The sequence below is a fragment of the Rhinatrema bivittatum genome, chromosome 6, assembly GCF_901001135.1.
Source record: "Rhinatrema bivittatum chromosome 6, aRhiBiv1.1, whole genome shotgun sequence".
Taxonomy (NCBI): domain Eukaryota; kingdom Metazoa; phylum Chordata; class Amphibia; order Gymnophiona; family Rhinatrematidae; genus Rhinatrema; species Rhinatrema bivittatum.
Window position 1 is genome coordinate 95,385,514 of NC_042620.1, and position 27,948 is coordinate 95,413,461.

Sequence of the window (27,948 nt, forward strand, 5' to 3'; positions counted from 1 at the left end):
TGTATTAGCTATAATGTACTTATAAGCACTGAGACTTTTCCAGCTCCTTAGTCAAACTCAGCAATAAAACAATCTTTACCCCTATGGTATGGGAGAAGCTTTATTGATTGCTGGCTTGGAAATGAATGTTTAATCGGGAGCCTTTTCCCTTTCGTGTTGCCTCAGTTTCTGTATGCATACAGAATTACAAGACCTGACTTTCCTGTCACCTCAAGACTTTTGGGACAGCTGCCATGTCCACTTTAGGCTGGGCTCCCTTCCCCACCTTCACCATTAGATGAAAGTTAGATCCAATATTATTTTCCAATGTCATGTTCACTAACCTTACTGTGTAGGGCAGTTTGTAGCAGAATCAGATTTACTCTGCTGACCATTTCCTGCTAGGGTGCCCTACCTGTTCCATCTTCCTTGAAACGAGTCCTCTGCTTGTTGGACCCTCTTTCTGTCATCAATCTTACATACTTCTCTTCTACTTTCCTCTGTGAAGATACTATCTTCTGCTGGCACTCAGACTACATCCCACCCAATGGGCAAGTGCAGCAACTTCTTTGCAAACTGTCACTATGCTGATAGCTGACAGCTAGCACGTATGAAACCATTGTTCTGCTGAGGGTACTCAGACAAGTTAAAGGCACCTACATAATGTTAGTAAGGGGCCAAGAAATCTTTTAAAGATAAAAAATTGGCCAATCCCTTACAGAAGAGCTCTGTGTTGGATATATCCTCTGGTGCACAATGCAGATAATCTAAAAATCAAGAGTCAATTTGCCAGAGTTTCTGAACAGGGTGATCAGTCCAGGTTTTACTCCAGGGTATACAGGGACTTGTAGTGTAGATTTTCTAAGGGAAAGCAAGTCTGAAGTACTAGTTCTAAAATGCTATGGCAAAATTCCAGGACTGGATCTTCCAGTTCTCAACGCATGCAGCCAGTAAGCAACTCTTTTCAAAAAGTGAGTCCTCTCTCTGACTTTGCATGCTGGTGCTTAGCAAATGTTTCCAGGGTATATAATGTATCTGCACAACAAGCACAAGATGCTATATTTGGGATCAGGGAGCTATTCTGTTAGGCAGAAAGGAAAGTCAACTGAATGTGATGAGAATACCCACACAGCATGCATAATAGCCTGGGAACAATTGGTCTTCATAGGATATTTAGGCACTCACAAGTGCTGTTTGCTAGCACCGGATACTGAGGCAGAAGAAGGAGAAGCAGAGGAGCAGCAACAGTCCATGGAAGAGAAGGAGGAAGAGGGGTCCCAGCTAGCCACTTCTTATATAGTCACTTGATCTTGGGCAGCTTGCAGGTGGCCAGCGGACAGCTCAGCAGAGAAGGAGTTTGACTCTCCTCCAGAAGAGGAGGTTCAGGTTTCTCCTGTGGAGAAGCAACTCCTCCACATAAATTCCAAAGTTGTGAAGGAGATAGTGGGACAGAATGGAGATGCATGGCCTTCAGGATGCTATGAGGGAGGAAATGAAAGCCTCAGGGATGTTGGGAGGGAGGAGATTCAGGGCATATAGCACACGCTACTGGGCAGTCATCAGGCAATGGATGCCTAGGCTGCAATGAGGAGAGAGATGCTGCAGAGGATGTTCCATGGCAGTCATAGCCACAACCAGCTCCCTTCTATATGATGACCCACTGGATACAGCCACCCCTAGGCTGGATGGCCCCTCTGCAGGCTGGAGCTTCACCTGTGCCATTGCCTGCTCCACACATTTATCTCTAGCACTACTCATTATGCTGCCATCTCTTCAAACACCACTACTACCACAACTGTGCCCATAAAGCCTGTATCATCAACACTGCCACTCCCAGCAAGAGATGCTCCCACTTCTCCATGGGAGTAGGTGGCTGAATAAATCCCTACTATAACTGCCAGCCTATCTTCTTAGTTCACTCAAAGTACTGCAGGACCCTCCAGCAGCTATGATGATGTGGTACTGCCCCCAGTCTTATGCTCTCTGAGGGCAGTGTCATGATCGCTGTGGGAGAACACCAGAATTGGGCAAGCAAAGGCAGCAACACTTCCCCCACCCTGAAAAAAAGGGTGGCCAAAGAAGCACTAACTTTATGTTATATATTAGTCAACATATACAGCACAGCATGTACTGCACATTCACCTTCTAAAATGTTTTTGTAACAGTGTTCCTGTCTTCTATAGCCTGCTATTGACTCATGCGATGTATTTCCTGCAATTCCACCTGATTCAGCTACTCTTCCTCCCCTTCATCTGGATTTCTTCCAATCTCTCTAGAAGAGTGTGTATCTGGTTTTGGTCAGGTTATGTAGCATTCAGCAGGATAGAAAGATTTCAGATTAGATGGGTTATAGAGAAGGCATCCCCCAGATCTGTCCAGATAGCAGAAATGTGTTTTAAATAGGCCAAAGGTTCTCTCAATGACTACCCTGGACTGCCAGTGAGCTCTGTTGTAGCAAGCCTCTGCAGTAGTCTGTGGGTTAGACAGCAGAATGATGAGCCAGCTTTTGAGTGGATATCCTCTGTCACCTATAGGGAAGAAGTTAGATCTGCTTTAGGGTTGAGCAGCAGGGCAGTTCATAGCTTTAGGGTTGAGCAGCAGGGCAGTTCATAGGACGTAGTGCGGTCCTCTTCGCCAATGCTGTCAGTCCATATGAGAGAGACAATTATAGGTTAGTTGGTATGTGGTGATTGTGATAAGTGCATTCCTACCTAGAGGCCAGCCCCCGGTGATGTGTCTTTCCTGGAAGCGGTCATGAATTCCTGACTGCGAGAGGATGTAAATATTATGAGTAGATCCTGGAAATCTGGGCACGACATCCAGGATAATGCCCTTAGTATCACAGACCACATGCATACTGAAGGAGCAGAAACCTTTTTGGTTGTGGTAGGTGGCCTCATCTGCCCCTGGTGCCCTTATTTGGGACATGAGTGCAATTGATATTCCCAAGGCAGATATGAAACCTTCTATTTGCTAGAAATCAGCCATAATTTGATATTGTTGTTGTTGTTGTTGTTGTCTTCTTTGAGGGAAGGATATAGTGTTGCGTATTCCTGGGTAATGCAGCCAGGACCTGATATATACACAAAGAGGTGGCAGACTGGTTGATTCCAGCAGTGATGAGAAATGCCAGGGTAGTAGTGAACTTGAAGTGTACTGGCAAAACATGGCCTCCTTTGGCTGGTTGGTTGCAGATCCTACTCTAAGAGCTGGTATAGGAACAGTGTGGTTTCCTTGTTAAATTTGCACATGACTTTCTCCTTGGATTTGCTTCTAGTCCTCTATTCTCTCCTCTTCCTCTTCCTCTGTCCATAGGGCCATTAGAGTTATATTGAAAAGGGAATCTCCACCAATGACTCACGCCCGCCAGCATGTCCTAGGAACATACACTTTCACACCACTTTATAGTCCTGTATGTCCCAAGTCCCCCCATTCTGTTCTAGTCACCCCATCTATAAACCAATATATCTCAAGCAACACCCAGTATGGCCCAGTCTACCCCAGTTACACTTACTCCTCCCCCCCCCCTTTGTTACCCTCTCTATCCCAGATACATTCCCTCCCATCCCACATATATGACCCAGTCTATCCCTGTGACCTCATTGTGTGTCCTGGTTTGGCCCCAGGAGGTCACAATCTGTCACAGGTATACTCCTTTCCACACTGTAGCCTGCTCCTATGTCCACTCACCAGGGAAGCCATCCTGCCAAATGCCAAGTTCAAAATTAAAATGAAAATTTGCACTTGTGTCTGAAAATGAGCAGTAGTAAATGAACACGCGTAGGCTGAATGATGTTTGTGTGTACATCACTTTTAAGATAATCCCACTCTGACATGCCCTAACATGCTCCTTTTTTGTGCATGTATTTTTGCTCACATATGCTGCCCTGAACTATGGAAGGGTGGTAACAAATATTTTAAATAAAATAAAATAAAAAAAAAAAAAATATATATATATATATATATATATATATATATATATATATATATATATATATATATATATATATATATATAACACATAAACAGCAGTGAGTCAAAATAGAAAGTGTCCGTGGAAAATATATCCAAAAGAAAAAGATACTTATATTAAACTATATCCTTTACATATATACCACAACTGGTGAACATATAAACTCTTGAATATAAAAATAGAAAAGTTCTATTAAATTACACAAAAAATTGTTTAAAATTTTTTTTTACAAAAATATCTATTCTCTGTTAATTAAATGACAATGTATGAATGAAAAATAAAATAAAAAGGAAAAACAAATCCTTTCACAAAACTTTAACAGCATAATATTTACATAACAAAAAATGATCCAAATGATCCTAAAGAAACAGTTTCAAAAATCCAGCTTGTTCACAATGGTTACAATATGAGACACTGCTCTTCAAACAGAAGGCTGCTCAGATGAGCAAAAGTAGAACTCTTCACAAAAAGCCTCACTTCGGTGCCACAACAGGCTAGAATATCAATGGTCAGATGAATTTTAAATCCTAATTATCTATACTCTTTGAGGTAGATTTTCAAAGGGTTACATGCGTAACCCCGAAAATCTGCCCCTGCACATGCTGAGCCAATTTTGCATAGGCTCGGCGGCATGCGCAAGCCTCGGGACACGCGTATGTCCTGGGGCTTTGAAAAAGGGGCGGGAAGGGGTGGGGTCGTGATTGTGGTGCTGATCCGGGGGCGGTCTGGGGGTGGAACCAAGGTCTCCGGCACAGCGGCCGTGCCAGAGGTTTGCGCAAGTTACGCCTGCCAGAGGCGTAAGCCTGCCAGAGGCAGGCGTAACTCCTTGAAATAAGGTAGGGGGGATTTAGGTAGGGCTGGGGGGTGGGTTAGTTAGAGGAAGGGAGGGGAAGGTTGGGGGGGGAGCGGAAGAAAAGTTCCCTCTGAGGCTGCTCCGGGTAGCGTGCACAAATGTACCCCACATGTGCAGATTCAAAAATCTGCCCCTTTGTCTCCGGTCTCAACAAAAGATCTTCTGTTTCACCCTAAAAATAGGGTTTCATCAGGAGAAGGAGATAACATTGAGCATCTGAATCATTTATAGCAAAAAATAAAAGATATATAGATATATATATGCCGGTATATAAAAAAAAAAAAAATAAAATAAAATTTGAAATAAATAAATATATATATATAAATATCTTAAAATGATAATATCAAGAAGCTCATACAGATTTAAATTAAAGTAAATTATAAAGCTTTAGACCTACCATTTGAAGTTGTGTCTTTGCCCACATAATAAGCAGTAGATGAAAACATATTTATAAATATTCAAGTCATATAAACCTAAAAAGCAAAATCAATAAACATCTTGATAAAGACTTTTAAATGCATTCAAAATATACATAAAGCAGATGTTTAAAATAATTTTAGAAATAATTATTTTTGAAAAAACAATCTCAAGTTGAGCCTTCCTCCCCTGAGCATTTTCTGCAGGAAAATTACAGTGAGTCTGAAAGTCGCTGGACTTAACTGGTTTTTATATGTGTTCCGTTCTAACTGTGCCACGATGCAAATGACATCATATATAAGTAAGACAAAGTAAATGTCCCTCAAAGCAGTTGCATTTATTTTAAAACTATCCACTTTAAATTCACAGGTATTACCATCATAGAAATTGTACACAAATGAAAAACCTTGAAAGAATGTTATTATGAAAGTAGTCATCGTAAAATAAATTTTTGTTTTTATTATTATTGCACCCAGTCTATGCACAGGTACCAGTATACTGCAGATTGAGTGCCATGTCAACTGTGCCTTAAAAGCATTTATATTTTGTTTTAAGCAATCCACTTTAGATTTACAAGTGCTTCTATCACATGAAGATTTTAATTAGATGAAACACATACTCTGATTTTGTCCTACTTATATATGACATCATGCTGCAGTCAGCACGGCACACCAATAAAAAGCGGTTAAGTCCAGCAGCTTTCAGCCTTGCTATAAGATTACCTTAATTTGTATGAGGCACTTGATATAATCATTTTAAGATATTTATATATATATATATATATATATATATATATATATATATATATAAAACTCTTTTATTTTTTAGTATCAATGATCTGGATGCTCTATGTTATCTCCTTCTTCTGATGAAGCACTATTTTTAGGGCAAAACAGAAGATCTTTTGTCGAGACGGGAGACAAAGAGTATAAATAATTAGGATTTAACACTCTTATAACCATTGCTATAGTCGCATGTGGCACCGAAGTGAAGCTTTTTGTGAAGAGTTCTACGTTTGCACATCTGAGAAGCCTAATGTTTGAAGAGCAGTGTCTCATATTACATAGAAACATAGAAAATGATGGCAGAATAGAACCAAATGGTCCATCCAGTCTGCCCAGCAAGCTTATGGTAGCATCTGTTGCGCCATGCAAGTCACCCTCTTACTTAGTTTCACAAACGGTCAAAGTCAGGTTGGTTGCTATCTGAGTGTAATTCCCTGTTACCTCTTGCTGTTGAAGCAGAGAACAATGTTGGAGTTACATCCAAAGTATCAGACATGTTGCTTAAGGGTAGAACTGCCACACCAGCAAGTTACCCCCATGCTTATTTGTTTTTCCAGACTGTAAAATCCAATGTTGTGCATAGAGCAAGAGAGGGTATACCCTGGAGGAGAGGAGGTGCAGGGATATGATACAGACCTTAAGATACCTGAAAGGTTTTAAATGCACGATCGACAAACCTTTTCCATTGGAAAGAAATCAGTAGAACTAGGGGTCATAAAATGAAACTCCAGGGAGGACGACTCAGAACCAACATCAGGAAATATTTCTTCACAGAGAGGGTGGTGGATGCCCTTCTGGAGGAGATGGTGAAGACAAAAACAGTGAAAGATTTCAAAGGGACAGGGAATAAACACTGTGGATCCCTAAAGGCTAGAGGATGGAAATGAAGTACATGGGGGTAACTTGCTAAGGTGGTGGTTACTACCCTTTTCCTCTTTTCCCCCTGCCATAAAAGCAGAGAGTAATAATAGAGTTGCATCAAACGTATGAAGACTTATTGGTTGAGGGTAGTAACCGCCACATCAGCAAGTTACTCCAATACACTCTTTTCTTCATTTCCATCCTCTAGCCTCACCTCCAGGGTATAAATATTTAGGTCCTTCAACCTCTCCTCATAAGTCATTTGATGGAGACCGACCACCATTTTTGTTGCCCTTCTCTGGACTGCCTCCATCCTGTCTCTGTCCCTTTAGAGCAGCGGTTCTCAACCTATGGGTCGCGACCCCGGCGGGGGTCGAACACCCAAAACACAGGGGTCGTCTTGTGTCGCGCGCTCCCGGTCTCTCCCGCTGCCGTTGCCGCCGGGCTGTCAGCACGTTCAAGCCCAGCGGGAACGGCAGCGGCGCTAGAAGAAGCTGTGCACCCGTGGCTGGGCCTTTTCTTCTTCCTGCGCCTTCCCCCCCCCTCCCGTGACCTGGAACAGGAAGTGAATCGCGGTGCGCGGGAAGGAGAGAGAGCCGCGCTGCGCCGCGCGAAAAAGTAGCAGCAGCGGCTGCAGCATCGGTCCTCGAGCAATAGAAGCAGCCGGTAATGGAGAAAGGAGACAGCAGCATGAGCCTCCCGCGGCCGATGGGATTCTTCTTTCTTGGCCAGCGGAGGCTGCTGCAGCTCCCATTTGTGCTCGGGGGGGGGGGGGGGGAAGGAAGTGAGTGAGAGAAAGAGAGAGAAGCAGCCAGCCAGCCTGTGTGATTGACTGGTCAGAGAGCTGATGTGTGTGTGTATGTGAGAGACAATGAAAGTGATTGCTCAGGGAGATGACTGATGTGTATGTGAGAGTGTGAGACATTAGTCAGGGAGGTGACTGATGTGTGTGTGTGAGAGAGAGAAAAAGCATGGAAGTGAGAAGTCTGGTTATGTGAGAAAGCATGGGCGTAAGAAGCCTGGTGTTGTGGGGGTGAAAGAAAGCATGGGAGTGAGAAACCTGGGTGAGTGTGCATGCATGAGGGAGAGAGACTGCTTGGTAAGGTGATGGTGCGTGTGAGAGAAAAAGACTGGTGTGTGTGTGTGAATATGAGAGAATGTGATTCAGGGAATGAGAAACCTGTGCACGTGGAGAGAACAAGCATGGGAGTGAGAGACTGGTGAGTGAGTGAGTGAGTGTGTGTGTGTGAGAGAGAGAGAGAGACAGAGAAAGTGATTATGAGAGTGAGAAGCCCATATATGTAAGTAGAACACGGGAGTGGGAAGTCTGTGTGTGTGTGTGTGTATGGCATGAGAGAAACTGTTCAGGAAGGTGACTGGTGTGTGTGTGTGTGTGTGTGTGAGAAAGTGATTATGAGAGTGAGAAGCCCGTATATGTAAGTAGAACACGGGAGTGGGAAGCCTGTGTGTGTGTGTGTGTATGGCATGAGAGAAACTGTTCAGGAAGGTGACTGGTGTGTGTGTGCCAAAGACTGTTTGGGAGATGATTGGTGTGTGAGAGACAGAAACTGGTCATGGGGGCATGACTGGTATGGTGTGTGTGTGTGAGAGACATGGGCACTAAGGAAGAGGACCATAAGTATAGAGCTTAGCTTCTACTGCTGCTTCTGGTGAGTGCCACGGCCTGCAGGGAAGGGGAGTAGGAGAGCTGCTGGAGGGGGTAAGTAAAGGTGGCTTTTTAAGTTTATTTTTCTTGACTGCCATTTTAATTGTGTGATGTCTGCTTTTTTGAAATATTTTATTGGTGTTTGGAGAATGTTTAATAGTTTTTATGAGTTTTTAATTGTTGGATGTTCATAGCTGTTTTGAAACATTTATTCTGCTTATTAGTATAGTTTTACAATTATTTCTGTGTGGGGATATATAGCTGCTTGCTAGTTCTGTTTCCTAATAAGAGGTGTATTGGTTTTTAGGACCTGATTTAATATTTGTAGTGTTGCCTTTTCATAGATAGGGTTGCTCCTGTTTGAGTGTATTCCATAATACAGGTGTAACTGTGTGCGGATTAGTTTATGTGCATTACTACAGATCCTGGGAGTATGTTAGGTCGGTTCTGTGTCTGTTACCGAGATGAGATATTTTGCTAGCATGTAAGCGTTTGTATCGGTCTTATTTGTTGTGTTTTCTCAGAGGACATGCATTTGTGGTAAACTGCTGTCTTTTCATAAGTAGGGCTATTGAGCCTGGAAATAGAAGGAGTTTGAGTTGCTGTTACTGAGATGTCACTAGAACCAGAATATCTTTTTTGTAGGGTGAGTTGTATGGGGAATGTCATAATTCTGCTTTACATCCATTATTGTGGGGTCAGGGGGGTTCCTGTGGATACAAACTGTACTTTTACATCTAGCCCCGTGACGATCATGGGTCAGTGTGCCATGCATGTGAGAACCTATGGTGAGTTGAGTTACATTCACATTATAAATGTCATAATTAAATGATAAGTGTGCACTAAAATCCAACCCCATCCATAACCCCGCCCCCATATGACCAAAGCCCCGCCCTCACCCCACCCTCACGGGGCGAGGGCGGGGCGAGGGGTCACCGCAACATGAGGAACTGTATTGCGGGGTCACCGCATTAGAAAGGTTGAGAACCACTGCTTTAGAGATACGGTCTCCAGAACTGAGCATAATACTCCAGGTGAGTCCTCTCAAAGGACCTGCACAAGGGGACTATCACTTCCTTTTTCTTACTGGTTATTCTTTTCTCTATGCAGCCCAGCATTCTTCTGGCTTTAGCTATCATCTTGTCACATTGCTTTGTGGTCTTCAGATTGCTAGACACTATCACCCCAAGGTCTCTCTCTTGCTCCATGCACAACAGCCCTTCACCACCCCCCCCCCCCCCCCAAGACGTACAACTCTTTTTGATTACCACACCCCAGATGCATGACTCTGCACTTTTTGGCATTGAATCCCAGCTGCCATATCTTTGACCACCATTCAATGTTACTTATGTCACGTCTCATTCTCTCTACTCCTTCCGGCATGTCCACTCTGTTACAGATCTTAGTATCATCTGCAAAAAGACAAACTTTACCTTCTATCTCTTCTGCAATGTCGCTCACAAAGATATTGAACAGGACCGGTCCCAACACCGATCCTTGCGGCACTCGGCTTAACACCGCTCTCTCTTCAGAGTAGGTTCCATTTACCATCACACTATGTCTTCTATCTGTCAACCAGTACGGAAATATTGTTACATTGTAAACAAGCTGGACATTTGAAACTGTTTCTTTAGGATCGTTTGGATCATTGTGGTATATATGTAAAGAATATAGTTTAGCATAAGTGTATGTAGTTTAGCATAAGTGTATGTAGCCCCTTTGAAAAATATGCATTATGTACAATTGGGACACATACATGTGTATATGGCCTTTTTTTTTTACAATCACGAACCTTTGAAAGTTCACCTTTCTATGTGTAAGACATTGAGGTAATTTACAAAAAGCTCATTTATGTGTGTATAACCATATTTTACTCATGTAAATGCTTTTGAAAATTACCTTCATAAAGTATATGCATAAGTTAACACACACTGGGGTAGATTTTAAAAGGTTGTGTGCGGGTGTACATGTGCGTGCGCTACCCAGTGCATGCACATATACACCTGATTTTATAACTTGCGCAAGTTATAACTTGCCCGCAAGTTATAAAATCCGGGGTCGGCACGCGCAAGGGGGTGCACAATTGTGCACCTTGCGCACGCCGAGTCACACAGCCTTCCCCCATTCCCTACCCCCTCATCCCACCTTCTCTTCCCTTCCCTCCCCCACCTTTTCCCCTCACCTTTTCTTTTTTCTTTTTTTTATCTCCAAACTTATTTCAGCCCTGGCTGGCGCGCAATCCCCGGCATCGCCGGGCCTTTTAAAATAGGTTAACTTATGCATTTTTAAAATATATGCTATGTTGGCAGTTATAAAATTATCCTTGCTGTTGTTATTGTATGCTTTAAATGGTACTAGCTGTATAACTCTGACCTTCACTTTATCTATTTTTAATCACTTCTATTTCTTGTTCACAGATTTCACTAGGTTTTTTGAACTAATATATTTCTTTAAGTAAATTGTTAACTTTCAGATCAAAATCAAAACACCTCTATTTTTTATTTTTATTTTTTGATGTGTTAACACTTCAGTTATTTATTCCTTTCTTATACTTTGCAAATATCTGTATTCTATCTGTCCTGTATAAGGTTTTCAGAAGGATCAGTACAGCAGTACTGTGATTTACATTTAAATTAATAAAGGTAGGAATGGATAGGTAGAAGGAGCTTTCAGACATGATAATCAATTAAATATCAGAACAAAAAGGTGACTTTTAATGATCATGTTTTACCTAAACAACAGAAATCATTACTTCTATTCCAACTGCCCATTTCATTGTATTTTAATTCCCTCAAATGGCAAGATAATCTGTAAAAAAATAAAAGAAATATAGAAATTGATAACAGATCATGACCCCAAAAGTCCATTCAGTTTACCCATTTTTCCTACCTACTACAGTACCACAGGCCACACTTTTAAATATTATGCGTGCTGCGCGCATGTTATAAAATCCGGGGTCAGCACACGCAAAGGGGTGCACACATGTGCACCTTGTGCGCGCCGAGCCCGAGGGGAGCCCCAATGGCATTCCCCGTTCCCTCCAAGGCCGCTCCGAAATCAGAGCGGCCTTGGAGGGAACTTTCTTTTTGGCCTCCCCCCACCTTCCCCTGCCTTCCCCACCCCCCAGCCCTAACTAAATCCCCCCCCCCACCTTTGTTTCAAAAGTTATGCCTGCCCGAGGCAGATGTAACTTGCGCACACTGGCTGGCTGCTGTGCTGGAGGACTCGGGAATGCCCTGGCCCTGCCCCTGGCCCCACCCCTTGCCTGCCCATTTTTGAAAACCCCAGGACATACATGCATGGCTTTACCCAAGGCAGGTTTTGCCTCACAAATCTGCTTCACTTTTTTGAAGGAGTTAATAAACATGTAGATAAAGGTGAACTGGTAGATGTAGTGTACTTGGATTTTCAGAAAGCGTTTGACAAAGTTCCTCATGAGAGGCTTCTAGGAAAAGTAAAAAGTCATGGGATAGGTGGTGATGTCCTTTCGTGGATTACAAACTGACTAAAAGATAGGAAACAGAGAGTAGGATTAAATGGACAATTTTCTCAGTGGAAGGGAATGGGCAGTGAAGTGCCTCAGGGATCTGTATTGGGACCCTTACTTTTCAATATATTTATAAATGATCTGGAAAGAAATACGACGAGTGAGGTAATCAAATTTGCAGATGATACAAAATTGTTAGGAGTAGTTAAATCACAAGCAGATTGTGATAAATTGCAGGAAGACATTGTGAGACTGGAAAATTGGGCATCAAAATGGCAGATGAAATTTAATATGGATAAGTGCAAGGTGATGCATATAGGGAAAAATAACCCATGCCATAGTTACACAATGTTAGGTTCCATATTAGATGCTACTACCCAAGACAGAGATCTAGGCGTCATAGTGGATAACACATTGAAATCGTCGGTTCAGTGTGCTGCGGCAGTCAAAAAAGCAAACAGAATGTTGGGAATTATTAGAAAGGGAATGGTGAATAAAATGGAAAATGTCATAATGCCTCTGTATCGCTCCATGGTGAGACCGCACCTTGACTTGAATACTGTGTACAATTCTGGTCACCGAACCTCAAAAAAGATATAATTGCAATGGAGAAGGTACAGAGAAGGGCTACCAAAATAATAAGGGGAATGGAACAGCTCCCCTATGAGAAAAGACTAAAGAGGTTAGGACTTTTCAGCTTGGAGAAGAGATGGCTGACGGGGGATATGATAGAGGTTTTTAAAATCATGAGAGGTCTAGAACTGGTAAAAGTGAATCGGTTATTTAGTCTTTCAGATAATAGAAGGACTAGGGGACACTCCATGAAGTTAGCATGTGGCACATTTAAAACTAATTGGAGAAAGTTCTTTTTCACTCAACGCACAATTAAACTCTGGAATGTGTTGGCAGAGGATGTGGTTAGTGCAGTTAGTGTAGCTGTGTTTAAAAAAGGATTGGATAAGTTCTTGGAGGAGAAGTCCATTACCTGCTATTAATTAAGTTGACTTAGAAAATAGCCACTGCTATTACTAGCAACAGTAGCATGGGATAGACTTAGTTTTTGGGTACTTGCCAGGTTCTTTTGGCCTGGATTGGCCACTGTTGGAAACAGGATGCTGGGCTTGATAGACCATTGGTCTGACTCGGTATTGCATGTTCTTATGTTCTTATGACCATTTGGTCCTTTTCTCCCATTATTACTATGTACAGTGTATGTTACTATGTATAAAAAGGAGAGAAATTAAAAATTAGCCAAAAATAAGTAATTTAGGAATGTTATCAATTGGAAAATACCTAAACTTTCTTTGTAGTCAAATATGCATTTACCATATTTAACAAAATAAGGGGTAGATTTTCAAACCGCGCGATTTGGCGTACTTTTGCTGGCGCATCAGGCGCAAGCAAAAGTACGCGGGATTTTAGTAGATACGCGCGTAGCCGCACGTATCCGCTAAAATCCTGGATCGGCGCATGCAAGGCTATCAATTCCGTATAGCCGGCGCGCGCCGAGCCGTGCGGCCTCAGAGGGAACTTTCTTTTGCCCTCCCCTCACCTTCCCCTCCCTTCCCCTACCTAACCCACCCGCAGGCCCTGTCTAAACCCCCCCCTTACCTTTGTCGGGGGATTTACGCCTCCCGGAGGGAGACGTAAATCCCCGCGCGCCAGCGGGCCGCTAGCACGCCGGGACGCGACCCGCCCCCGGAACGCTCCCGACACGCCCCGAAAACGCCGCGCGGTTCGGGCCCGCCCCCGACACGCCCCCCCTCAGAAAACCTCGGGACTTATGCGAGTCCTGGGGCTCTGCGCGCGCCGGTAGGCCTATGTAAAATAGGCTCACCGGCGTGCAGGGCCCTGCTCGCCTAAATCCGCCCAGATTTGGGCGGATTTAGGCGAGCAGGGCTCTTAAAATCCGCCCCTAAATGTCTGTTTTAATAAATTATTCTCATTTTTAACACAGATCCAATGATGCTGCATTTTAATTAACAGGCTGCCATATTACTATTGTTTGTTCAATTTATATTCTGACTTTCAGGACTACAAAGCAGATTACATTCAGGTGTCATAGATACTGTAGTTCCATTTTGCCAGAAGGCTTACAGTCTAAGGGGGAGATTTAATATACTGCTATATTTTACCATGGGGGTGCAAAATATCATGGGGTGATGTTCCTCCCTAGTAAAATTTCACAGCTGAAAAATTCCACAAAAAAAAATATTGCAGCGAAAATGGGGGAAAAACAGGCAATGGTGGCCCACTCCACCCAGGGGCCCTCGTGTTAAAGCGATATGAGGCCCAAAAATAAGCCTGCCCCCTAGATGTAAATATGACCCAAGGAGTCTGGGGAGACTCTTGCCCACCCCCCACTGCCTGCTGCGGTGGCCCTGCAGGGCCCGATGTTGAAAAAAAATAAAAACATAATTGTGCTGTGATGACTCATCCCTTCCCAAACCCCTCCTCTTAAAATAAATATTCTCCCTTGGGTTCCAAGCCCCCAAGAGATCATGTACCTCCACCCCCTAAACATTAGAAATAATCCCTGTTGTCTAGTGGTTCCCTGTATCCTAGTCCACTCCCTGGACCTCCTCATACATTGAGAACACATCCTTGGTGTCTACTAGAGCCCTGAGTGCTCACTAGGGTCTTGGCTGATCAATGCCATCTTTCAAATGGCTTTGACTGGGGATGGGGGCCAATAGACACCAGTGATAAGGGGGCTTGTGTGTCACAATGCAATTATTTTTAAACTTTGGACCCAATGGGACTGCCTTGAAAGGTAGCAGGGTGTTACAAAGATCCATCGGAGGAGTTAATCCTGGCCATGTCATGGTACGAGCATTAGGATGTGCATTACCATCCCAATGTTTTTGTGTGAAAATATCTATAACTCCCGGGTGCAGCTTGCCAAGTCACTGTAATGTTAGTTGTGGGTTTTGAACTACCAGTCCTGGAGGTAATATACTAGAGCTCTGCAGAGATAGCTGTAGTGGTGTTACCTTCCCATGTCCAGCCAGGTTCCCATTAGTTATAAGTAATCTCACCCTATTCACTCAGCTATTCTTTAGTGCTAGCCAGCAGAGAGTTCTCTGCTGACACAACATCTCTTGAACGCTTTAATGCTGAGCCTGAACAAGGCTGTGCTGAAGTACAATGAGCTGGATTGGGTCTCTTCTCTCAAATTACCCAGTAAGAGAAACTGAATCATTTGTTTGCCTTTGGTTGTTTCCTCTCCAAGATGTAAGTCAGAAAGCATATTTTGTTTTACCTTTTTGTCATCTTGTTTCAAAATATCAATTACAAGTGCAGCTATTGGGTTGTCTTTTAGACCCGACAGATTGGGGTAGCCCACCTTGAAAAAAATCAACATCTTATGAGGGCTTCCCCCCCCCCCCCCTTTTCTGACAGTGACTGCAACATTCTTTTTTTTTTTTTTTTTTTTTTTAGATACCTGTAGAGAGGGAAAAGTTGTCAGTCAGAGCTCAGCTGACTGACTTTCTATTGTCTTTCTATTGTGTGCAGCAAGCTGGTGTTCAGAAAAAGACTTTAAAACTGTGGAAGGTTGCTAAAGCACAAGGTTGTCCTCTTTTTCTTTCTCTCCAATAATGGCTACATGAGAGCAGATGCAGTACCTGTCACAAGTGCAGTCACTTCAAAAGCAAGTTGAACTATGGCAGGCATATACATTGCATGAACAAAAAATTCAGCAATTAGAGACTCTGATAAAAGGAACCTGCCCAACTCCTAACTTCTTACCCCAGAATGATATGAGGTGAATAGGGGGGTTCTATCAAGGGTTCCTGCATCAATGCAACTTAAAATTTCAAGTCTAAACAGAGTTCTTTCCCAACAACGTAAAGAAACTGTGTTAGGTAATTACCCAACTTACAGGAGATGCTCTGAAATGGGCCATCATCTTGATGGAATGAGAACCAAGTGCAACATGGAAGACCTTCCTCCAAGAGTTTAAGAAAATATTCTCTGACCTTCACTAGAAACATACAGCTGGGAGGAGCCTAATACAACTGCAACAAGGAACAGGCACTATTGTATTGTATTTTCCCAGCTTCCACCAGCTACAAGTAGACATGGGATGGTGAGGAGAACCATTATGGCACCAGTTTTGTCTGGGGTTAAGGGAAAAGATCAAGGATGAGTTAGCCTGGATCAAACCCCCTCCTCCCTAGCAGAGTTAATCAATACATGTTTCTGAATTGACAAGCGTCTAGGGGAGCGGCAAGGAGAAAAACAAGGAATCCTGGGTTGGTCACGCCTCCATCCAAGGAATCCCTCTGCAGTAGTAAAAGAACATGATGCCCCAGAACTGATGCAAATTTGCACCGCCCCCTCTTGGAACTCAGTCTCAGGAGGCAATAATCAACGGCTCCAACCATGACCCCACTCCTGCTGCCTGTGGCATGGGGTCGTGGTTGCAGCCGTTGATTATTGGCTCAGTGTTCCTACTGAGAACTTACCCTGATAGGCATTCTGTTTTCCTAAGGGGAGGGTCTCTGAGCAACTGGGGCCTTGCAGGACCAAACAAACCCTCAAAACAACGGGGCAAGGAATAGAGTTGACCAGATTGTTTGTGCAGTACATTCTTAGGTGGCTCCAATAGGCAAAAAGATCACCTCAAGAACATCAAATTAACTGAGCAAACTCAAAGGACTTGTATTTGAGAAATGTAGGATGTAGTGGCACCTGTGATCTCACAATTGAATAAGTTAGATAAGTTGGACACTGTGGCTCTTCCCTCTATAGTCAATTTGAATGAGACAGTTTGATATATTAAAAAAAGACCTGTGGGTGGTGACCAAGGGCCTTCAAGGGGGGCTACTATCACAGATAAAAGATACTACAGCAGAGGCTGGGAGATCATAGGAAGGGCCTTTGCAAACATGAAGAAAAAAGACTGCTGGCAAAGCACAAGCCATGATGGAGGGAAGACACCAGCACTCAAGAAGTGGGCTCCAAATATGTACCGATAGTCACTATGGGATTCTCCCAACCAATACCACAGTGGAGAGGAATTGAGGTACACTGCGATGGGGGTCAGAAGAAGCTTTATCAGAGTCCTTTCTACCACATGTCAACTGTGCTATACAGATAGCAGGAATGCTTTAGCACCCATTAATCGTGATGACTGCCGAAAAGTGATATGTAAAATGAAAAAACTCGACTGATTTTCTTTTTTATTTCAACCAAAGTTTGTAAATAATGGGCCGGATTTTAAAAGCCCTGCACGCGTAAATCCGGCCGGATTTATGCGCGCAGAGCATTCGCGCGCCGGCGCACCTATTTTGCATAGGCCGCCAGCGTGCGCATAGCCCCAGAGACGTGCGTAAGTCCCGGGGCTTCGTAAAAGAGGCGGAGGGGCGTGTCCGGGGTCAGGGGCGGTTCGGGGTGGGTCCAGGGGTGTTGCGCCAGCCTGGGGGCATGGCTGAGGCCTCCGGACCAGCCCCCGGGTCGGGCGATGGCGCGCCAGCAGCCTGCTGCCGCGCGCAGATTTACACCTGCCTCGGGTAGGTGTAAATCTGCCGACAAAGGTAGGGGGTTTTAGATAGAGCCGGGGGGTGGGTTAGGTAGGGGAAGGGAGGAGAAGGTAAGGGGAGGCGGAAGGAAAGTTCCCTCCGAGGCCGCTCCGAAAGTTCCCTCCGCATCCATCCACTGGATGGCCCGCGCCATTTTTAAAGATGGTGCCGGCCGTCCAGTGCTCCTACCATGCGACAGGGGCCGGCCAATGGCACGGTTACCCTGTCACATGGTAAGGGCAAAGGGCCTTCGGCACCATTTTTATTTCTGGCAGACGACGGCCCAAGAGCGGGAGATCGCTTCCGGGGCCCACTGGGCCACCAGGTAATTTTAAAACGTTTTTGGGGGGGTCGGGAGGGTGGTGGAGGCTAAGGGAGCGGTTTTAAAGGGTTGGGGTGGGTTTTTTGTTTATCAACCGACAGCCCGAGCACGAGAGAACGCTCCCGGGACCCCGCTGGACCACCAGGTAATTTTAAAATGTTTTTGGGGGGGTCAGGAGGGTGGTGGAGGCTAAGGGAGCGATTTTAAAGGGTCAGGGTTGGTTTTTAGGTTGTGTCCTAACTCCCGTTAGTGTGCACTAACCCGATTAACAATTTTTTCCACGATAAATCGGTGGAATTTCTATTGTATCGCACTCTTTAACGATTAATGACGATTTAAAAAAATATCGGACGATATTTTAAATCGTCAAAAAACGATTCACATCCCTATTACCGATGCACTTGCGGCTTTGCATGCATTTTCAAAATGTATGCATGCAAACCGAATGCAAAACAGTTCTTTATAATAGGGGTGATGTTGCATATTTGGGCCTGCTGCGCCTTGGGAATAGCCCAGGAACACAAAAAGACTTGACTGTACAGTTCTGGTGCAAGTATTTATTTACAGTGTTTCACACTTACAGAAACAAAATAGTGGCTCACTTTACATCAGGCACAATTCTCGGGTTTATCCGTATGGATAAACCAGGAGAGGTACTACCAGCTCCCTGGGGCCTCCTCAAGCTTTCTAAACCTGGGTTCTTATGGTAGGGTGAAGGGAATCTCCCTTTACCCAGAATACTTTGTGATGTTCTGCCTTAAGGAGGACTGGGTTAGAAACCTGAACTGGGCTCCTTAAGACAGAATAAGGGAGTTGTTGGTACACTCCATCACAGGTGTATTTTGGGCCAAAGTAAGATGTGATTTTGCCATGATATGCCGATATTGTGTGATATACAGCATTTATCATGCAATAAATGCTATTTTTGTGTGTTAATGGAATATTGCAGATTAGTAAATCTCGCTATAAGGAGGTAATTTTTCAAAAGCCCATTTATGCACATAACTTGATTTTTATGTTTGTAAAACCTTTTGAAAATTCAGCCTTGTGGACTGAATTTTCAAAGGAGTTACACACAGGTAGCAATTTCCGAAAACCCATTTACATGCATAAAACCAACTTTTATGTGCATAAATTCTTTTGAAAATTACCTCCTAAATTTGTACCTGAAGCAATGGAGGGTGATGTGACATTTCCAAAGTTCCATGGAGCAGCAGCAGGATGTGAACCATGGATACCATAGTTTACAGCCCCCTGCTTTAACTACTAGGCCACTCCTCTACTCATAGACATTTTGGAGTGCATATATTGTAACAATTTTCAAAAGTCCATTAATATGCGTAAAACCTTTTGAAAATTCAGTGAAATTTCAAAGGAATAACATGGGTAAAAATAGAAATTTTCAAAACCTCCTTTATTTATTTTATTAATTGGTGTTTGATATTCTGTGTTTTGGTTTTTTTTTTACCATGAATGACCTCAAAGCAGATTACAATAAATTTAAAGTACATTACCTTAGTGTTACACATGTAAAGTCCATTTATGTACATAAAACCAAATTTTATGCTCAGAAATCCTTTTGAAAATTACCTGTTTTTATTCTAAAACAGAATTTTCTAACTTCTAGGTGAGTCAAATTGGGAAACAGATATGAGAAAAAGAAATAAAAAGAAAAGGAAAAAGCAAGAAAATGATATAAACAGGGTATTTTTAAAGCCATTTTCATAGGTAAACCTGTATTTTACCCATGGAAATAGGCTTTTTACAAATTACCCACCCTATATGTGAGTTAAAAAACACAAATAGATCCACTACAAGTGCACTTTTACTGAAATTAGGGGAAGGCTTTTCTGGGATTGAGGTGGACTTAAAAACTACGTGCATACTTTTGCATTTTCAGAAGTATCAATGTATTTTTTGTCAGAAAAAGAACTCAACAGAAAATGGCAGATTTAAATGTGTACTTTTCCTTGGGTCATTTTCAAAGTGAAAGTGAACATATACTTTCATGGTGAAAATTAGTGCAAATTCCACAGATAAACAGACTTTACAGATATAAGTCAGTCTGAAGGTTCTGTGGAGAGTGAGACATTGTATGTGATTAGCTGTAGTGTCATTTGGGAGCAAGCTCAGCCAGTTATGGTTTTAGTCCCATTGCATGCAGAGAGATGCACGTCCTAATTTTCTAAGGGAACGCAACTGGGAAATTTAAACTTGTATCTCCATGTATAAAAATGGTTAAACCAGGACAGGCTCAGTTTGGCCCCCTGAATATGGAGCTAATGGACATCCTATGAATATGTATGTGCCTGAGTTTGCTTGAAGTTCGGGCAAAGAGAAGAATGATGGGAAATGGGATCCTGGATTCAGATGTTCCTGTGTGTAGGGGAAGGGGGAGGTAGGGAAGGTTGGAATTAACATATTTCTTATATAAAGTGTCAATCTTCTATAATACAACCGTCTCTCCTACTGCAAAACTTCACACTATTTATTCTTGTTTAAGAGTCATTAGGAATCTAAAATTAAATCTTGAGTATTACATTCATTTTATTTTATTTTATTTTATTGATTCTGTGAAAATCAGCATTAGGTAGCACATAATAGAAAGGACAGCAGCTCAGTTTTTTAGGGCATAACTTTGTGTCCCTTTCTATTAGAATTTGACAAAATTGTTTTCAGTTTTGCTCTAGGGCACCAGATCATGTTGCACTGATTAGCACATCACAGTCCACTCAGAGCACATGTTTGTATAGTTCAGTAGTACTTGGTATGGTAGCTTAGCTCTGTGAACCCTGATCTGAAAAACAAACATAATATTTTCTCCATGTCGACTTGGTTTTAAAAATATCAGTCTGTGGCCTCCAAGATAAACACTCTTCAATGATTCAGTGAAATTATTTAGCACCAAAATTCTTCTTTCATTATAGTATATGTCTATAAGCATTTTCTTCCACAGATTTTAAAGTATAATATTACATACACAAAAAGGGGTTAAAGCAGCATAGCTTTGAAACTTGTGAGGGGTAGCACCAGTTGTCAAGTGCACATTTCAAGGTACAATGAAGTCCATATTCAGCCACTGGTAGCTAGCAAAGTTATCCCTAGATTAATCAAAATGCTATAATAATGCATGGATAACACCCGCGGTAAGAAAAAGGGGCATGTTTATGGTAATATTAAAATTACCGAACTGCGCTGATAACAGAATGTTTCACATAGGTAGTAGCATGGGATGTGGTAAAGTTTTCACTCCCCGCAATACTTCTATTTCACCCCTCACAAAGTGTCCAGACAGATACCTAATACTATTTGGGGGGTGGGGGGAAGAGAGAGAGAGAGAGAAAAAGAGAGAGAGAGTATTTATAAGGCCTTCATAGTAGTCAAACTATATATATATATATCTCTATAGGAGGGCCAGGTGGAGGAGAGGTGTTGGTGGTAGTTTAGGGTTTAGGGGCCAGTTTTACATGCAAAGTGTGATTTTCAAACAGCACTGTACACCTCAGTGAAGATTTGAGTTCATTTGGAGTGAGGGAAGTCGCACAAAGATGATATTTCTACAATGTTCTCACTCCTTAGCTTGATGGACTCTATAACAGGGTATTATCAAGCTAGGGAGAGAGAACATAGTAGAAATTAGAGACGTGCATTCATTTTTCATGAATTTGACAATTTCAATGGGGGCACCGAAAAACAAATGGAATTGTTCCGAAATGTCTGAAAAAATCATTGTGTGAGTGCGCTAATGGGAGTTAGCGCACACCAACTCCTGTTAGTGCGCCTTAACCATAGTTAGGGGGCACTATCTTTAAAATGTTAGTACGAGCTAACTCCCTTTATTTATCACATGCATTAGGGCATTAACATGTGTGATAATACCTTAACGCACGTGTTAAGGCTATATTGCAAAATGATAAATGACCGTGTAAATGTGGACAGACCAAAGAGCTATCATAAATTTAGCTGGCTAACTTTAAGATAGCTGGCTATGTTCAATAGTGCAGCTGTACTATTGAATGTACCTCCAAAGTTTGCTAGATAAGTTTATCTGGTTAACTTTGCTATCTGGACAATGACTGAACATGTAGCTTTTTTTTTTAATTGTTTTCTTTTTATTGTTTGTTTTTTTTTTGTTTCAGAAAATAGTGGACACTATTTGTAAATAGAGTGTGCAATTTCATGATACCTTACAAAAAGAAAAAACTTGAGTAAGATCTTGGGGGGGGGGGGGGGGGAAGGACTCCAGAAACCCCCTCCCCCTGCCATCCCTGGATGTGACAGAATCTCACCAGAGAAAGGAAATATTTGGTGAAACCCTCTCATTCACATGCTACTTCCAACCCTTAATCCCTTCTCTTTGTTTACAATATAACAAACATTGGCTGCCAGCTCACCTTCTGCCCACTCTCTTAACCCTGCTGATTTACCAAATTCAACCTGGTGGTGTAGTGTAGATGACCCCTCTGCTCCTGGACCCAGTGGCAACCATTTCTAAAATGTTGTTCTCTGTTTAATCCTATCATGTGATAGAGGTAATTGCTAACTGCTGCCATTTTGGAAAATGACATCAACCAGCCCAAGGCTAGGGAGTGCTCCGGGTCACCAATGCACCATCAATGACTCTTCAAAAGGTAAAGTGACCCAGGGTAAGGGGGAAAGAGGGAGTATGATTTCTAGGGATGTGAATCATGTGATCGATCGTCTTAACGATCAATTTTGGCTGAAGGGGGGGGGAATCTGATCGTCTTAGTTTTTTAGGTTAAAAAATCGTTTTATCGGGGGAGGGGGGAGGGCGGGAAAACCGGCACACCAAAACAACCCTAAAACCCACCCCGACCCTTTAAAATAAATCCTCCACCCTCCCGAACCCCCCCAAAATGTTTTAAATTACCTGGGGTCCAGTGGGGGGGGAGGTCCCGGCGCAATCTCCCGCTCTCTGGCCATGGCTGCGTTAAGAGAAATGGCGCCGGTGGCCCTTTGCCCTTACCATATGACAGGGCAAAGGTAGCGCCGGCGCCATTTTGGTTCCTGTGACCCGACTTCGTGAGTGTAGGAGATCGCTCCCGGACCCCCGCTGGACCCCCAGGGACTTTTGGCCAGCTTGGGGGGGCCTCCTGACCCCCACAAGACTTGCCAAAAGTCCAGCGGGGGTCCGGGAGTGACCTTCTGCACTCGGGCCGTATTGCCAATATTCAAAATGGCGCCGGCACTACCTTTGCCCTCACTATGTTGACATAGGGCAAAGGTAGCGCCGGCGCCATTTCTACAACGCACCGGAGGCCCGAGAGTAAAAGATCACACCAGGACCCCCCCCCCCCCACTGAATCCCAGGTAATTTAAGGCATTTTGGGGGGGTTCGGGAGGGTGGGGGATTTATTTTAAAGGGTCGGGGTGAGTTTTGGGGTTGTTTTAGTGTGCCGGTTTTCCCGCCCTCCCCCTTCTCCTGATTTACGATTTTTGACGATAAATCGGGGGAATTCCTATTAAATATCGCCTCTAACGATTTAAAATATATTGGACGATATTTTAAATCGTCAAAAAACGATTCACATCCCTACTAGGAACTGATGCGAAAGAGGGAGTGTGGGAGTGAGATGGGGAGTATCCCACCTTAACTTCTTGCATGAAGAGTCCAACAATAAGAACATAAGAAATTGCCATGCTGGATCAAACCAAGGGTCCATCAAGCCCATCATCCTGTTTCCAACAGAGGCCAAACCAGGCCACAAGAACCTGGCAAATACGCGAACACCAAGAAGATCCCATGCTACTGATGCAATTAATAGCAGTGGCTATTACCTAAGTAAACGATTAATAGTAGTTAATGGACTTCTCCTCCAAGAACTTATCCAAACCTTTTCTGAACCCAGCTACACTAACTGCACTAATTACATCCTCTGGAAACAAAATCCAGAGCTAATTGTGCATTGAGTGAAAAATAATTTTCTCCAATTAGTCTTAAATGTGCTGCTAACTTCATGGATTTCCCCCTGGTCCTTCTATTATCCAAAAGTGTAAATAACCAATTCACATCTACTCATTCAAGACCTCTCATGATCTTAAAGACCTCTATCATATCCGCCTCAGCTGTCTCTTCTCCAAGCTGAACAGCCCTAACCTCTTCAGCCTTTCCTGATAGGGAAGCTGTTCCATTCCCTTTATCATTTTGGTTGCCCTTCTCTGTACCTTCTCCATTGCAACTATATCTTTTTTGAGATGCGGTGACCAGAATTGTACGCAGTATTTAAGGTGCCTCGTTCCTGGGTGAGGAGTGGCTTTGCTGCTCAGGCTCACACTGAGGCTTCGGGATCTTACTTGCTAATGCTTTCTCAAGGCCCCCATTTTCCAGGCACAGTATTGCTGTGTCCTTGTGGTGGAGATATGTGGTATTTTATAAACTGTGCAGCTCCTGTTGCACAGTTTATAAAATACAAGCATGACTTTTGGTGACCCGACTTATATGTATATTACATAAAGAAGTTCTAAAGTTCAGGCTAAAGGCACTGCACAGAAATACATTTCCCTGGGTTAGCCAAAATTAATTCCACTCATCCCTACCACCCATCTCAAAAATGCTGAAGATGTGGCAGACTTGTAGATCACTGGTAGTGGTAGCAGTGCACAACACCTATTTCTCCTCTAGAATCCTTCCCCTTCCTACCTATTTTTCTTTCCTCCAGTCTTCCCTCCACCTTCCCCAGCAAATTTGGTGTCTCCTAGAGCTGGCTAGGCTGCAGCCATGGTGGCAGAATGGGGTCCATGATGCTGTCTTCTGGCCCAGACAGACTTTAACAGTGGAGACAAATCGAACAGGGATTGCAGAGTTGGGAAACACAGATATTGCCATAGGCTTTCATTGCTTCTTCCATATCCATCTCGTACTTTATGTGCAGCATGCATGGCTACTTGTCTAAGGTTATATGGCCATACATATGCAACATAGACCATATGAACATGTATATGGATGGATAGACAAACATATAACCTGAACAACATATAATCTCACTTATTTAAATAAAACATGCCTAAAAACACATTTATACAGTTTTTTCTGAGAAGAGTTGAGATAGAAAATGGGAAAAAAAATATAGCATAACTCTTTAAAAAAGCTCTTCTGAAACAAAAATCAGTCAGAAAATTGCCTACTTTGTGTTTCCAACAGAAAATCACAGCTTCTGTAATAAAAATTAGGGATATGCTTCAGTTTTTAACAACACATGCAATGTCAATGACTTTCCTTATTCTGTTTCATTTCATTTCTAGACTATAATGATATAAAATTTCCTAAAATTTTGTATTTTTAAAATTTTTCATTTAGTGCGCACTATTTTGATGCAGTGCACACTAATTGGACTTGAATAGGGTGCACTAACTCAAATAGTGCAGACAAAATAGAAGTTTAACACATATTTTTCACTCATTTATGTCTGCATTGTTTGCAAAGGAATGGAATAGAAAACTAAAGGTGACCTTATTTAGAACTATTTTTGTCTTTGCAGTCTTTTTTTTAAGGAAACATGATTGGGCCTCTGTTCTGGTCATCCAATTTCCCGGTGCATAAATTGGCCTGCTACTTGGACAATTCTCTATTCATTACTGAGCAGTGGAAAGGAAACAAAGAGTTGTTTTTTCCACTCTTTTAAACTGTATAATGCCTTTTACCAGATTCCAGAACATCAAGAAAAGAATTATTTTGCTAGACAAGCTGCCATAATTGAAATGAAGTCTAATCAGACTCATTACTGTTTTCAGCAATTTGCAGCACCAAAGATGCTTATTAGGTAACTGTGTTTAATAAACCGCTCTTTAGAAAAATAACAGTAATGAGATCTTAACAACCAATGTAATGTGAAAAGTATTACTAGCACTGCATAGATTTTCACATTTAGTAATGTCATAATTATGTTTTAGGAATCAGTAGCTGTGATGCTATGATGTTGAATTTCTATACCTTCCACAAACAACTTTATGGATAATAGGCATATATATATATATATATATATATATATATATACTAGCAACTGAACCCGTTATATGCCCGGGTGGCGAGCCTTTTTATTGGCACATATGCTCTTGTATGGAAGCATTAGCTGAAAAGGAAAAACTAAATTGTTTTCACCCAGGGCAAGGGACATGGAGGCACATTTGCTAAAGCCAGGGCTGGCAAAGTTTATTTACCAAGCTGTCTTTCACACTCCCCCACACCCCCTCTCCTCTCTCACCGGCATCCCCCTCCCCTCCCCTCATATAGGCTCCCTCTCTCTGAAACCTGCACTCAAACATCCCCCCACCCACCCTCTCTTACCTCCCATGATCTCTCTCACACTCTCTCCACCTCCCTCTTACCAACCATGCCGTCTGTCACCCCCCCTCTCTCACACACACACATTCTCTCTCACCGGCATCCCCCCCCCCCAACGCTCTCTCTCACACCCTCCTGCTCTCTCTCACCCTCCCCTCCCCGACACACATTCTCTCTCACCGGCATTCCACGAGACCCGCGCTGTTCATGGCGAAGATAAAGGCCCGGTGCACTGTTCGCGGCGAAGATGAAGGCTCGGCGCGCTGTTCGCGGCACACGGGGGCCTTCCATTTTCGCCTTGAGCAGAAAATAGCAGCGGAGACCCCGGCATGCCGCGAATGGAGCACGTCTCATGGCACACGTTCCATTCTCGGTGAAAATGAAGGCCCGGGCATGCCGATTGTGGCACACGGGGCCCTTCCCTTTTCGCCATGAATGGCATGCTGGGCCTTCCTCTTTCTCTGCGAACGGAGCATGTGCCATGAGACGTGCTCCGTTCGCGGCATGCCAGAGTCTCCTCTGCTATTTTCTGCCTGTTCCGCGATGGCCGCTGTCCCTCCGGTTTTGAATAGTCTTCCGGCAAGGGAGGAAATCGGCGAGGTGAGGGAGGAAATCTGCGGGAAGGAGGAATTCTGCGCAGAATCTGCATTCCACAGTAGTGCTGAATTCTCCCAGGAGTACCTTTTGTAGCTGGTGTTGTGACATGGCCGCTCTATGGCGTGTTTGAGCCTCCAAGGCAGCCAGGGAGCTGCCTGCGCCATCTGTCGGCGGGCTGGGGAACATTCGCGAGCACTGACGGACACACTACCAAGCCCGATATATTATGGATTTTTTTTTTTTGTGTGTGTGTGTATGTATGCTCACATGTCTGTGTTAACACAGGAAGCCAGAATAATCCAGGACACAGCTCAGCCTCTTTTACATTAACCAGATATGTGATGGAGAAAGAAAGACAAAACACTCAAGTTTGAGATAAAAAGGACCATGGCTTTATTAAAAATGGGAAGATAGAACCAGAGCCAAATAGTTAAATGATAAATTAATAATTCCCCCTCCCTTCACCTGATTTCTGGGTGATTACCAACCCCCCTTTCCTCCTCCATGCTTCATACCTGTGATGGACCACTTTCAACGCACTTGGGCTTCATGAATTATACTGAGCTTCCGCCATGTTCCAGAGGGTGCCCAATCAGGTGTGATCACCTGGTCAGATCTTCTAATGTCATCTGATTAATGGCCCCAAAGGCTCAGCAATGGTAAGTCTGAGATTGAGTGCAAATAGCTACCAATTGGGCAATGTAGCTAATCCCTACCCAAAATATGTATGATGGCTTGGATAACCCTCTCAGCCCCCCATCCCAAGCAGTGACAATCACCCTGAAACAAGTACATCAACCAAATAACAGTACACACATATGAACAGAATGGTGGAAAGGGCACAGAGAAATTATAGAGGATAAAAAGAGGAGGATATTTGTCTTCAGCTCCCCCTCCCTTTATTCCCTTGCATAATGTAAAATTCTGCCATATCCCCCTGCAGAGATTTTAATCAATGAGCAATGAGAGTCAACGCTTTACGTGTTTCAAACTGCACGGGGGAGAAGGTCAGTACTCAGGGTTTCTCAGCCCACATTCCTCAACCATAGACATTTCCGAGAAGTTTCCGGCAGCCCAGGGCCATCACCATATTAATAATAGCAGCTGTAGACCTGGCCTAGCTCTGTCTCTTATTTAAATTATATATATTTGCTTGCACACACACACACACACACACATAA

At 43.2% G+C, this 27,948-nt stretch overlaps 1 long non-coding RNA gene across 1 annotated transcript in view; it reads left to right on the forward strand.

Annotated features, from left to right (window-relative positions):
- The window catches only part of LOC115093619, a 221,556-nt gene that overhangs the window by 96,891 nt on the left and 96,717 nt on the right, over window positions 1–27,948 (forward strand). The window lies entirely within an intron of this gene.